At 38.9% G+C, this 13,164-nt stretch overlaps 1 protein-coding gene and 1 long non-coding RNA gene across 9 annotated transcripts in view; one reads left to right on the forward strand and one right to left on the reverse strand.

Moving 5' to 3' along the window:
* Positions 1-629, reverse strand: part of Phf8 (PHD finger protein 8) — a 147,530-nt gene extending 146,901 nt beyond the window's left edge. For 3 of the 8 annotated variants that reach the window (XR_010046551.1, XM_063245935.1, XM_063245937.1), the window contains exon 1: positions 196-397. The gene's annotated coding sequence lies outside the window, so the exon portion shown is untranslated. Of the gene's footprint in view, positions 1-195; positions 398-459 lie in introns of those variants that run through there. The other 5 variants (XM_023561305.2, XM_063245936.1, XM_063245938.1 and 2 more) reach the window with 2 other exon arrangements.
* A 517-nt stretch (positions 630-1,146) lies between these two features.
* Positions 1,147-2,653, forward strand: LOC106025569 (uncharacterized). The gene is made up of 2 exons (XR_001199170.3): positions 1,147-1,333; positions 2,296-2,653. It is a non-coding gene; the product is annotated as an uncharacterized LOC106025569 (long non-coding RNA).
* The last annotated feature ends 10,511 nt before the right edge of the window (positions 2,654-13,164 follow it).

The following is a 13,164-nucleotide window of genomic DNA, read 5'->3' on the forward strand; positions in this document are numbered from 1 at the left end:
TGACTAGAATTTCCTCACACTCCTAAAACTCAGCAATGATTTTTTTTTTCACCGCTCAGAAACTGGCAGGTGTTTCCTTACAGCGTTCTCAGACTCAGACTACAAGGACTCTCCAGAGTCCCCAAATTTACAAGAGATCTCGTGCTAGATCCTGAAATTGACAGGAATGTCCTCTTTGCAGCCCCTGAAACTTACGAGAACCTCTTTACGACTTCTCGACTTGACAGGAACCTCTTCACTCCTCAAGCCTGACAAGAATGTCCTCAGTCCCGAATGCTACAGGGACTTCCTCATGCCCAAAAGTGCAGGGATTCCTCACACCCGCTACTGTAGGTCCTAGCTTCACGCCGGCGGCCGGGATAGCTCCTGGACTGTGCGTCGCCTCCCCTTAACCAGGGAAGGCTCGCCCCGGCAGTTCCGGCCCCAGCGGCGGCGCGCGCCGAATTATGGGATCTTCACCTGAACGCCGCGGACGCAGCAAAAGCGGCTTGCCTCTTCGCTGGTCACCCGCTGGGGTTCGTGGCGCGCTATAGCTCAGCAGTGCTTCTGGGAAGCCTTCTCCACAGCCTTCCCCACGGCTCAGCTGTTCGGGCCTAACTAGAGACAGAAGCTCAGGCCTACTCCGGTGGCTGCCTGACGAATGGACAAGTGGCGAAGTGGCTTCGTTGCTGAGCCAGTAGGACAGCCGTGAGTAAACCAACAAGTAATGAAATGCACCACCTGCCGGATCTAAGGAAGACGGTCAGAAAAGTCCCCCGGAGAAACCCTGTAGTGGTGCTAAGCAATTCGCTAGTATCAATAAAGTTTATTCAAAACAACGAGGAAGTTGAAGCGGATGGATAAAGGGAGAAATACGAAGTAAACAGCTGCCATATTGAGAGTGGCGGCGTTACACGAAGACACAAACGAACCGCCATTTTCTGGGGGCTGGGCGCCAGTGTGACCGAGATGGAGGCGGAGAAAAGACAGCCCCCGGTTCCAATTTGACATCAACAGGGGTGGGGCGCCACCTTGAGAAAGTGGGGTGGTACCCAGCTAGTTTGTCTCTTTAAGGCGCCCAATTACTGCTGGAGATCTTGGGCCGAGAGGCGGAGAAGCCGCCATCTTAGGCGAGGCAAACCCTTGACTCCATTTTGAGTGGGGCCAAAAAGTTCCTACATCCTGGTAAAGAGGGAGTTAAATATCCCACACCATAAACTCACACTCTCACTCTCTTCTTGCCTTCTCCCCTCTTCCTTCTCCTACTATGAGAGGAATTGAACTCTTGACCCCAAACTACAAAATAAATAGTTTGCTGAGACCGCTGCTTGCATACATTGAGCACCTTCCGCAGGTAAGGTTTTTCCCCATGTCACCTTGTGACTTTAATTCTTCCATCCTGTGAGGACACTGATTTATGGGAGCCAACTGAGTTTCAAAGCCATGACGTTAAACCTTGCACCCCGTAAAATCCACACATTGTATCCTTCCTTTTGTCCTAAGTCCCTCAGTTTAAATCCTCCCTAAGGCTTCTGCCAATTTGAAGCCTCTGAACTCTCCTTTTGGTCACCATGTTGGTTCAGTTAAGTGCAAATATGGTTTGAGGATTTCCATATTGATTGTCCTAATTTATACTCCGAGCAACAGTGGAGAAGGGTTCCTTTTTCTAAAACCTCAACAGCATTTGTTGTTGGTTGATTTCTTGATAATAGCCATTCTTCCTGGAGTGAGATGGAATCCCAGTGTTCTTTTAATTTGCATCTCTCCAATGACCAGTTATGTTGAACATTTTTCATATATTTACTGTTTGTACTTTTTTATCTGAAAAGTGTCTATTCATTTCAGATGCACATTTTTGGACTGGCTCTTTATTCTTTGTAGTATTACCTGTGTGATAAAGGTTTTGTTCATAAAGTCTTTGCCCATACCTATGTCTTCAAGAGTTCATCTTCAAGCAGATTTAGTATTTGTTTTAATATTTAGATCTTTGATCCATTTTGATTTTAGTTTAGTGTACGATGAGAGATGCGGGTCTAGTTTTAATCCAGTTTCCCCAGCACCATTTATTAAAGAGGCAATCTTTCTTCCAGCAAAGGTTTTTGGCCCTTTTGTCAAAGAAAAGGTGGCTATGTTTGGAGTTGTTTCTGCATCTTCTGTTCTGTTGATCCGCATGCCTATTTTTGTTGTTGTTTTGCCAATAATTATACCGTTATTATCACAGTAGCTTTGTAGTATAATTTCAAGTCAAGGACTGTGATGGTCCCTGCCTTGCCTTTATTGTCCAGAATTTATAATCACTTGTTTTTAACTACACAGGTAACTGTAACACTACATTCCTGTTGGAAGCATTGCTTACCTCCCTTAAGAGGGGATTTCAGCAAGATCATTTCCATTTGGTGTGTGGAAAGACAGTACATCTAGCTGTTGGGATGAACAATGATGAGAGCTAAAGTCAACTGTGAAATACATAAGGCGAAAAAGGAAGGATTTGGAAAAAAGAAAAACATTACATGAGGAAGAATATGCTTACTCCAAAACAGACCTGAATTGTACCAACACCACACAAGAAATGTAAACATTATGTACTGCAGGTGTGTACTGATGAAAAAACCCCACATTTTATAAAAAAAGTGTAAAGACAGAACAAAAAAGTAAAAATAATGACATTATCTGAGTATTGTGTGCTAAGTACTGCTATAAACTTTTTACATGAATTAACTCAGTCATTTCAGCAATCCTATTAGGTGGGTACTAGGGCCATTAGTACAGGTAGCACAACTAGAGCTGTGAGACCACTATCCTCTGTCCACTGGAAATTGAGCAACACCCCAGGGGCAATCCTCCTTTCATTGTTCTAAGATAAACAGAAAGCACAACAAAAAGGCCCAGGAAATCTGCAACATTCCAGACCAGAGTACTTGCATGTTAGATCTCATGGGCTTAACCAATAGTAATCTTTTCTTCACTCTAACCATGTTAAAAATTCATAAATATGGACTATTTCATACATGTAATTTAATCTGAACTCTGGGAAAATCTTGCATACTAGATGCTCCTAAGGATGACTCAGTACTCAATCATTCCTGTTAGTCGTACCCAGAGACCCAATGAAAGACACCTGGACTGGAATGCACAACTTTTAAATTCTGAAATCCTGATTTATCTATGTATACTTACTTTCCTGCCATCTCAGCACCACTTTTCTGTTCAGGACAAATTTTTGTCAGCATGAACCTGCCCTGATCACATCTTCCCGTGATCTTCAATAAATATAATTCCTTTTTCTTTTACCATTGGATGTAGCTTGCAATTCTTTGGTTTTTTTTTTTTAGCGGTACCAGGGATCGAACTCACGACTGCCTGCTTGCAAGGCAGGCGCTTATGCCACTGAGCTAAATCCCCAGCCCCAATTCTTTGTTAATCATACATAAGAGCATGAATCTATCTGTTGGATCCACCATATGGTATCAACGTCCCAGTTTTATGGATGAGAAAGTGGAGTACAGAAATTTTAATTCATTTGCTCAGGGTCACATAGGTAGTATAAATCCAAGCCAGGGTTTCTGATGATACAGATCAAATACATTCAGAAGTAATGGCATATGGTAGTTCTTTGCATAATTTGAACAACAGAAACAAAATATGGTTATCAAACACTTGGGATAAAAATTATCAGGATGCCAAACTAGGCAACTGAGTACACCAACATGCTCCTTTAGAGCTGGCCAGCTAGATGTGGCAACCTGTGCAGTGGTCTCTTCTCAGGAATGAATGTGGACTTCATTTAATGCACTGCTGTCATTGCCTTATAATTCTTTTTTTTAAATTTTATTTAAGGAGATAAAAGAAGGTACAAGTTATACAGAATTTCAGAAAAACAGGAAATCACTAGTTAATTACATATTGTCATCTTAGAAATAGTTGTTGAAGTTACAATATTAAAGCATATAGAGGGGACTTTCAAACAGTGAGACTGCAAACAGTTTTGTTCAATGATCCAATAAAACTCAGTAACATGGTTATCTATCTTATACACTTAAATATATATGCAGTTATATCTTTTAGAGAACTTTCTTTTCCTTTCTTTTGTATAATGACAATTACACATTTTGGGTTTTATTATTCCTACAGTTCTTGTTACTTTTTTTTTTGAAGAAAGTAAAACCAAATGTGACATAACAGGACAGAGTCAGTCAAATCAAAAGGATGGACATAATACATAATGTAAAAACAAAATACAAGGTGATCAACAATGGTTACCATAATGCCTCTTGTTATCTTAAAAAGAATTGCCTATATCATCAGTTATAATAAAATTGAACAAAACAATAAAGAATAAGACCAATAAAACCAAAACATTGGAGACATTAGAGGACTTCAAAAGAAGATAATAGTCAACCAGAATGGGCATCACGATGAATCTTATTGTCTTCATAGTTGTTGCCTATACTTTCGAACTTGGTAGTATCAAGCATAACAGAATAGAGGAAAATCAGTCAAAACAAGATGGTGAGAGCAATGCAGAGTTTCAAATCAAGTTAATAGGAAATCAAAGTGGGTTACTATAATATATCCTGCTATTTTTTTATTTATTTTTCCTTTAATTAAAAGGATAAAAATGAAAAAGTAGATAATAAAAAGGAGATTGAGATAAAAAAGAGGGCATAACAACAAAACAGCACAGGTCACAACATAGCCATTTAAGCAAAATAGTGTTTCACCACAAGATAATCTCGCCTTATAATTCTTAATAACTATCTTTGAATGTGTGTGTTTTGTTTTTGTGATACTGGGGGTTGAACATCGGTCTTCCCATTGAGCTATAACCATAATCTTTATTTTTTATTTTTGATATGGAGTCTCATTAAGTCAATAAGTTACAAAGTTGTCCAGGCTGGGCTTGAATATGTGGTCCTTCTGCCTTAGCCTCCCAGATTGGTGATATTACAGGTATGTGCCACTAGGCCAAGACTGAACTTGTTTCATAAGTGTAGTCCAGTGAGAAAACAGCATCTACATGAGCAGAAAAGATATACTAAGGAGCAGTGCACACTGAGAAGTTGGCCAGGCCACCTTGTACACACATGTAGGGTAATCCAGGGCATCACAGGACCAAATGCAGACATCATATCAGCAACAACTATGACAGCAGAAGCAGCAGCAGAGGTTGCAGTAGCAAAAGCCCTGGGAGAGAGGAGGGCCTGCAGAGGCAGTGAAAAGACCTGTAGTGAGATGTAAGCTTTTGCTTCTATCACTAGAAATCATCCCTGGCCCATAAATTTGTCTTGTATTTTGCTTTCCTTTGTTTTTGTTTTTGTTTGAGATAGGATCTTGCTTTGTAGTACAGGCTGGCCTTAAACTCATTATATAGCCCAGGCTGACCTCAAACTCATGGTGATTCTTCTGCTTCAGCCTCCTGAGAGCCAGGATGCATCATCATGGCTGGCTCCAAAGTTTGTCTGCCTTGCACAGGGACAAGAACATATGGAGCTCAGGCAATAAAGTTTACCAACAAATTATTACAGAATGAAAGCGTACTCATACACATTGCAGTAAAATGTATGACAGAATTAACAGAATTCTTTAAAGCATTTAGAATCTCTGGTTTTGAAAACTGATGCAACATTGCAAAGCAAATAATCCACAGGTTTAGAAGCAGAAGTTAAAACTAAAGACTAGCAGAAACAGGGATGCACATCTGTAATCACAGATATGCAGGCTGAGATACAAGGCTGCAAGTTCCAGGCTAGCAAGATCCTGTTTCAAAATAAAAATAAAAAAATCCAAAGATGTAACTCAGAGCTCCCCAGTTTCAGAAAACAAAATAAAACCCATCACCTAGGCCTGGGGAATCCTGAGAAACACTAACACAATTAAAGATCATTACAATAAACCGGAATGGTAGCACATGCCTGTAATCCCAGCACTCAGGAGATTGAGGCAGAATTATCTCTGTGAATTTAAGACCAGCCTGAACTGCATAGTGAAACCTTGTTTCAAAAACCAAACAAACAAAAAGATCATCACAATGGACATATAGGATAAAAAACTTTAGAAAAACCAAGTATTATTGAAGAAGGTACCAGAGCATGATAGCACATGCCCATTGTTTCAGCACTTAAGAGGCTGGGGCTAGCCTTGAACTTTGAACTTGCCACAAGTTCAAGGCTAGCCTAGGATATACATAGTGAGTCCAAGACCAGCCTGAACTATGGTCCTATGTCAACCACTCCTTCCAAAGGAGGAAGACAGTTTAAAGTTTTTCTTTGTAATTGAAGGTACAACAAAAGAATGTATAAATGGAAAGTTTCAATTATATACAGATCTTGAAGTTACCTTCCTTTTTTCTTTTTCTTTTTGTTTTGTTTTTTTTGAGACAGGGTCTCCCTATGCGGTTTAGGCTGGCCTTGGGCTCACTTTGCAGCCCAGGCTGCTCTCAAACTTACAAACCATCTCTTGCTTCAGCCTCCCAAGTGCTAGGATTACAGGAGTGTACCATGTCCAGCTACTTTCCATTTTTTGTATGATGTCCACAAGTTACAAGAAACAATAGAGGGAACATTAAAATAGCATTGTATAAATTTATATTTAAGATTGGTTATACTCTGAATCCAACTGAAAATGGGTTGTGTAAAGTTAAATCTTTTTAGAAAAACTGCAAGAATTAACAGCTTTAGATGTACTAAACTTTGCATTTTGAAATAATTTATCAGAAATGTTCCCAATATTGTCACAGTATTAACAGCACCAATAACAGTCATGTCAGCAGGGAAATCCTTCTTGTTTTTTCCCAGTGTCACATTTATTTATTTACTTTTAAAGTCTTTATCAAGTTAATTATCATAAAGGGAAATACTTAAAATGAAGATTTAGCCAGGTGTGGCTGTGAGTTCCAGGGAGATGCCTGTGATCCCTGCATTCTAGGTGGTTGAGGGGGGAGAACTGCAAGTTCAAACCCAACTGAGGCAAGATCCTGCCTCAAAATAAAACATAAAAAAGGGCTGAGGATATAGTTCAGTGTGAAGGCCCTGGGTTCAACCCCCGTACTGCAAAATAAATAAAATGAAACTTATCAAATATTGTGATCTTGTGATCAACATTGATTTCAGTTTTATCATTTAAGCCAGGCATGGTGATACGTACTTGTCAACCTAGAACTCAGGAACTGATACAGAAGGATTGCTGTGAATTCGAGGGTTAGGCTGTGCTACATAGTGAGTTCAAAGACAGCCTGAACTACATAGCAAGATCCTGTCTTGAAAAAAAATGAATTATAGAAGTTAAAATTGTTGCCATGTATGTTGGTGCATGCCTGTGACCCTAGTGCTCAGGAGGTTGAGGCAGGAGAATTGCTGTGAGTTCCAGGCCAGGCTGGGCTCTCTAGTGAGTTCAAGATCAGCCTGAACTACATAGTGAGATCCTGTCTCAAAATAATCAAACAAAAAATTCAGATATAAATTTATGTTAGTTTCCTAAAGCTACCTTAACAGTACCGCAAACTAGGTGGTTTTAAACAGTAATTTATTGTCTCACAGTTCTGGAGGCTTGTTTGAAGCCAAAGTTTCAGGAAGGCCATGCTCTCTCAGAACGCCTCAAGAAAGCATGTAGTCTTGCCTGTTTCTAACTTCTGATAGTTGAAGTCCTTGACATTCATTGCCTTATAGACTTACTGTTGCCTCCCTGTCACATGGCATATCTTATTTGTGTCTGAATTTCTATTTTATTATGAAACCAATCATTGGATTAAGGCCCATCTCAGGATAGTGTAACCTCTATCATATTTTATTTTATTTCTTTTGATTTTTTGAAACAAGATATTTATTTATTTATTTTTTGTCTTTTTCCTTTTTATCAGTAACGGGGATTGAACTCATGACTGCCTGCTTGCAAGGCAGGTGCTTATGCCGCTGAGCTAAATCCCCAGCCCAAAACAAGATATTTCTATGTAGTTCTGGTTGCCTTTAACCCACTATTTAGTGCAACTAGCCTCAAACTCTTGGCAATCCTCCTGCCTCAGACTCCTGAGTGCTGGAATCACAGGCATGTGGTAGTATGTCTGGTTTATGACCTCATTGTAATATGACTATATCAGCAAAGACTGTTTCCTAATAAATTCATGATCACACATTCCAGGGGGATATGAGTTTTGGGGAGAAACTAGTAAACCTGGTACAGACTATCATATTTTTAAAACTTCTATCATTTTTACAACAACTATGCTTGGAGTAAAGACCCAGATCTTTAATTTTAGAAAATTTCACTGTTATTGAGCATGTAGTTCTGTGGTCAGGCATTTGCTAGCATGTATGAAACCCTGGGTTCAATCCATAGCACCATCACCAAAAATTAAGAAGCTTCCCTGACTTGACACATGATACCAATGTTCACATAGAAAAAAACATGGGAGAATAACTAGATCATTTCTGAAAAATAGAAAGCATTATAATACTCCCATCAGATATTAAAAAATACTTCAAAGGTAAAATGATTAAAGCACCTTAGTATGGGGAAAAAATTAAATCAATGGAACAAATAGGTTCCTGGATGAAATACATAAAGCAATTTCATTTGTTTTAAGGGCGGCAATTGAAATCAGTGGGAAAAAGGCTTATGTCATCAGTGGTACTCAGGTCACTGTTTTGTTTTTATTTTGAAGAGAATAAAAACCAAATAAAATAAAACAAAATAAAGCCAATCAAAACAAAACTGTGAAAGTGATATAGGATTTCAAAACAGGATAATAGGAAATCCAACAATGTTTACCACACTGTCTTGTTATCTTCAAAATTGCTGCCCCTACCATCAGACATAATAAAATCAAACAAAGCAGAACAGAATAAAACCAATCAAAACAGAAAATTGAAGAAAAGAAAACAATAAACTGGAACAAAACAAAACAAACAGTTTTGGATTTCAAAAACAAGGCAGAAGGAAATCCCCATAGTTGCTATATTGCAGATTGCTATCCTCTAAATAGATGGTCAGAGTACTGGCTTTAGGTCTGCAAAATCAAACAGTACAAGAATTAAGTTGTTTTTGTACCTCAATTACTATCAACTCAGACTGTGATCCTCCAAATCAGCTGGTTACTTATGGCAGTGGCGGGGGAGGGTTTAAGAGGGGGTGCACAGCTTCTTGTCTCCCAGCCTATACACTGGCTGGCTCACAGGTAAGGCAAACTGGCTTCTTGCTTCTTTTCCTGTCCCTGCATGGCCACTGCTGGCTCATGGGAAGTGTGAATTCTCAGGTCACTATTTGGTGGTGGGGAGGAATTATTTTTACTACTTAGACCAAAATATAATCCTGCAGGAGGAGGTGGAGGTAAAAGAATCGCCATGAGATCAAGGCCAGCTGGACTAAAAAGTTTATGGTCACCCTGGACTATATAGCAAGACTTTGTCTCAAAAAACAAACAGCCAGGTGTGGTGGTGCATACCTATATTTCTAGCACTTGGAAAGCTGAGGCAGGAGGATTGCTGTGAATTCAAGGCAGGTCTGAACTACATGGTGAGACCTTGTCTCAAGAAAAAAATGACAAACAGCTGAGCATGGTGGTGGTGCACTCCCATAATCTCAGCACGTGGGAAGCTGAGGCAGAAGGAACACCATGAGTTCTAAACTAGCCTGAGCTACATAGTGAGTTTGAAGTCAGCCTGGACTATGACCCTGTCTCAAAAAGCTAATATATATATATAGTCTTGAGGAATCAAAAGTGGAAATACAAAAAATGGAAATTGCAGAGGAAAACATGAATGTACTTCTTTGTACTCTAGGAATAATGAAGGTTTTTGGTTGTTACTGTGCTAGGATCAAAAGTTTGTGAAGCAAAAAATTATTATAAATTCAAAACTAGAAAACATTTGCAACATTTATGGCAAAAGGTTTAGGTTCTTCAATCTATGATATTTAGACAAATCAGTATGAAAAATGAAAACCCAACAATGAATGACATAAGGATGTTTAGCAAGAAAAATACACACATCAACAGGAATTTGAAAAGATATTCAACTGAGCATGATGGTGACCGCCTGTAATCCTAGCACTTGGAAGGCTAAGGCATTAGAATCATAAGTTTGAAGCCTGCTTGAACTACATAGTGAGGCCCTGTCTCAAAAAAAGATATGCAATCTCACCTATGATTAAAGAAATAGAAATCAAAACAATAAAATACCACTGTAACCTATCAGATTGGAAAAATGTTTTAAAGTTTAATTATATGCAGAGTTTTTGAAGGCATAAGGGAACATAATCTCATACACTGCTGGTGGGAGTGTAAGTCTGTGCAACATTTTGTTTTGTTTTCTTTTTTTGAGACAAGTTCACATGCTATGTAGTGCAGGATGACCTTGAATTCACTATGTAGCCTAGACTGGCTTCTAATTTGTGGCAAGCCTCCCACCTCCACTTTCCAAGTGCTGGGATTACGGGCATACACCACCAAACAGGCCTTAAGTTTAATACAAAGCAATGTGAAAATGTGGCTCTGCCACATTTTGAGGAAACAATTTAGCAATACATATTAAAACATAACATCAATATATTATTTGATTGGATATTGTGGGCTTTGGTAATACTTTCCTAGCAATCATTATTACCAACTTTCCCCCTAACAATTCCTAGACTTATTTGCATTTATATTCTCATTCATAGCCCATGTGTTTTGTGGTAAACTAGTTCTAATTCCAGTTCTGGTCACAGACATTATTAGTTCAGGAAAGAACTTGCAACCTTAGTAAGAGTTAGATTGAGCCTTTTGCGGGGGGGGGTGTCCTGCTTTAGAACTTTCTTCCCTGTTGGATTTAAAGGATGAAACTCACTTCCATTGCTACTGGCAGCCATCTATGTCCACCTTGATAAAAGTAATGAATGGTTCTCAGCCATTGGCAGACATCTCAATCACTTAGCCTATTAAACACAGCGTATATTACAGGGACTGAGAATGTGGTTCAGTGATAGAGTGCTAGCACATGAGGCCTTAAGTTTAATACAAAGCAATGCAAAAATAAAAAAAAAATTCTCCATCCTCAGATTCTCAGTTCTTTAGTTCTGAGATAAGGACTAATAATACATATTTCTGGGTGGGGTGTGGTAATGAAGCTGCTGGAATTCAAGGGTGAAGGTAGAGTGATGCATTTACATTTAGAATACCATTTGGATAAAGTATAGACTGCAGATCAGAGACTGTGAAAGAAATTGAGTAGCTCTATCTCATGCTGCTGCTGGAACTATACAAAATTATAACCAATATACCCAGAAATCTTTCTATCTTTTTAGAAGTTCACCAAAATATATGTGCATGATAATTGTTGCAGCATTGCTTATAGTAGCTGAAACTCGGAACAAAGCATTTGTCTGTAGGGAGTTGATCTGTCTAATGGAAGCATTTATCTTTTGGCATACTATGTAGTGTTAGCAATTATAAAATAATGTGCCTGTACTCCACTATGGCTCAAGTGTGCCTCCCAAAAATTTATATATATATATATATATATATTGTTTTGTTTGTACAGGGGATCAAACATATGACCTCACACTTACCAGGTAAGTGCTTGGGCTGCTGAGCTTTAAAGGCTCAGCCCGAATACTCATATATTGGAATCTTAATTCCCCAATGTGACATTTGTTGGGAAGTTGGGACTTCTGGAAAGTATCTGGGTCATGGGCATGAAGTACTCATGAATGGATTGATGTCTTTCTCAAAATGCAATACCAAAAATTTTAATAAACTATTGAGAACTCATATTTGTCCGGATTGAGACTCAACCATGGTACTGCCAGTTATACTTTAATGTACTTAGGAGTTTACCAGAGATATTGTTAAAACAGATTCTGATAGATTATGCCTGAGATGGGTACTGCGAGGTCTGCATTTATAATAGTCTCCTAGTTGATGCTAATTTTTGATGTTTTTTTTTTTTGGTTTTTTTAAAACAAGGGGAGCCTTGAACTTACTATGTAGCACAAACTGGCCTCAAACTCACAGTGATTCGACTGCCTCAGCATCCAAGTTGCTGGGAATATAGGCATGTACCACCATGCTTGTCTGTTGATGCTAAAAAATGAACAAGAAAGGCAGTGAGAAGGCTATTAAGATGAAGAAGAAGGAATAGATATAAGATACTTACAGAAGTAATTGATCATGTGGGATGAGTAAAGAGTCTGGGATAAGTCCATATTCTGGCCTGACCATGAGAATGGTAGAGACATTAACCAAAGATAGGAGAATCAAGCTGGAGGAGGAAAAAGTGTAAGAAACAATGGAGGATTGGGGGCTAAACTTCATATAGAGTTTCATATTCTTTTTCTGGGAGAGTAGTACGTGGATTTGTCCAGAAGTCCATCTGAACTCTTCATCTGGAGCTCAATATAGCTCAGTTAGAGGTAGATTTGTGAGAAATCTGTGTGAAGATTAAGAAATCAGGGCATGAATAGGATGAAATTGACCAAGGAGAAAGTATAGTGAGAAGATGGTAGAAAACAGAAACTCTAGGAAATACTAATCTTAAGGGACACACAAAAGAAGGAAATGAAGTAGTCAGGGAGAAAGTTCAGAAGACCAGATATTCTGAAGGGCCCTCCCAACTACAGAACAACTACATCCTATATACATAATATAATTTTTATTGCACTGATGGATGTGAGAGTTAGCAATTGCTATGTACTATATAGCTCTGCTGATCTGGACTAGGCTTGACTGATATTGGCTGGGCTTATAATGTGTGGATTGTTAGTGGGTTTGCTGGGGTCTTACAGGTGTAGTGTAGTCTTGGCTAGGCTAGTTAGATGAATGGACTGCTCATTCTCCTAAAGGCTCATTTACATGGTAGTTCCAAAGGTTCAACAGAGTAAGGAGAGGCATAAAAGGCAACTTGAAGCCTAGATAAACTTCAGCTATAGTTTATTGATCAAAATAAAAAAAGCCCACATTCTTCTTTTTAAAGCCCATATTCCAAGGGTGGAGAAATAGAGGGTAATGCTTAATAAGAGGAACTGCAAAAGGATGTGGATATAGGGAGATGTGAACTGTGATAGCCATTTTTAATCAGTCTATTATATTAGATTTACCATTAGTAAAAGGAATCTCTAAGCTGCAAACCAGTGTGAGCAAGCAAACAAACAAAAGCCATGAAAACAGTAAGCCCCAGGCAGGTGGTTGAAGAAAGAGAACACTTGAGGATTTTTCTA

This window comes from Cavia porcellus, unplaced genomic scaffold, assembly GCF_034190915.1.
Source record: "Cavia porcellus strain 051 isolate PalLab524CR breed Dunkin Hartley unplaced genomic scaffold, mCavPor4.1 scaffold_3, whole genome shotgun sequence".
Lineage (NCBI taxonomy): Eukaryota > Metazoa > Chordata > Mammalia > Rodentia > Caviidae > Cavia > Cavia porcellus.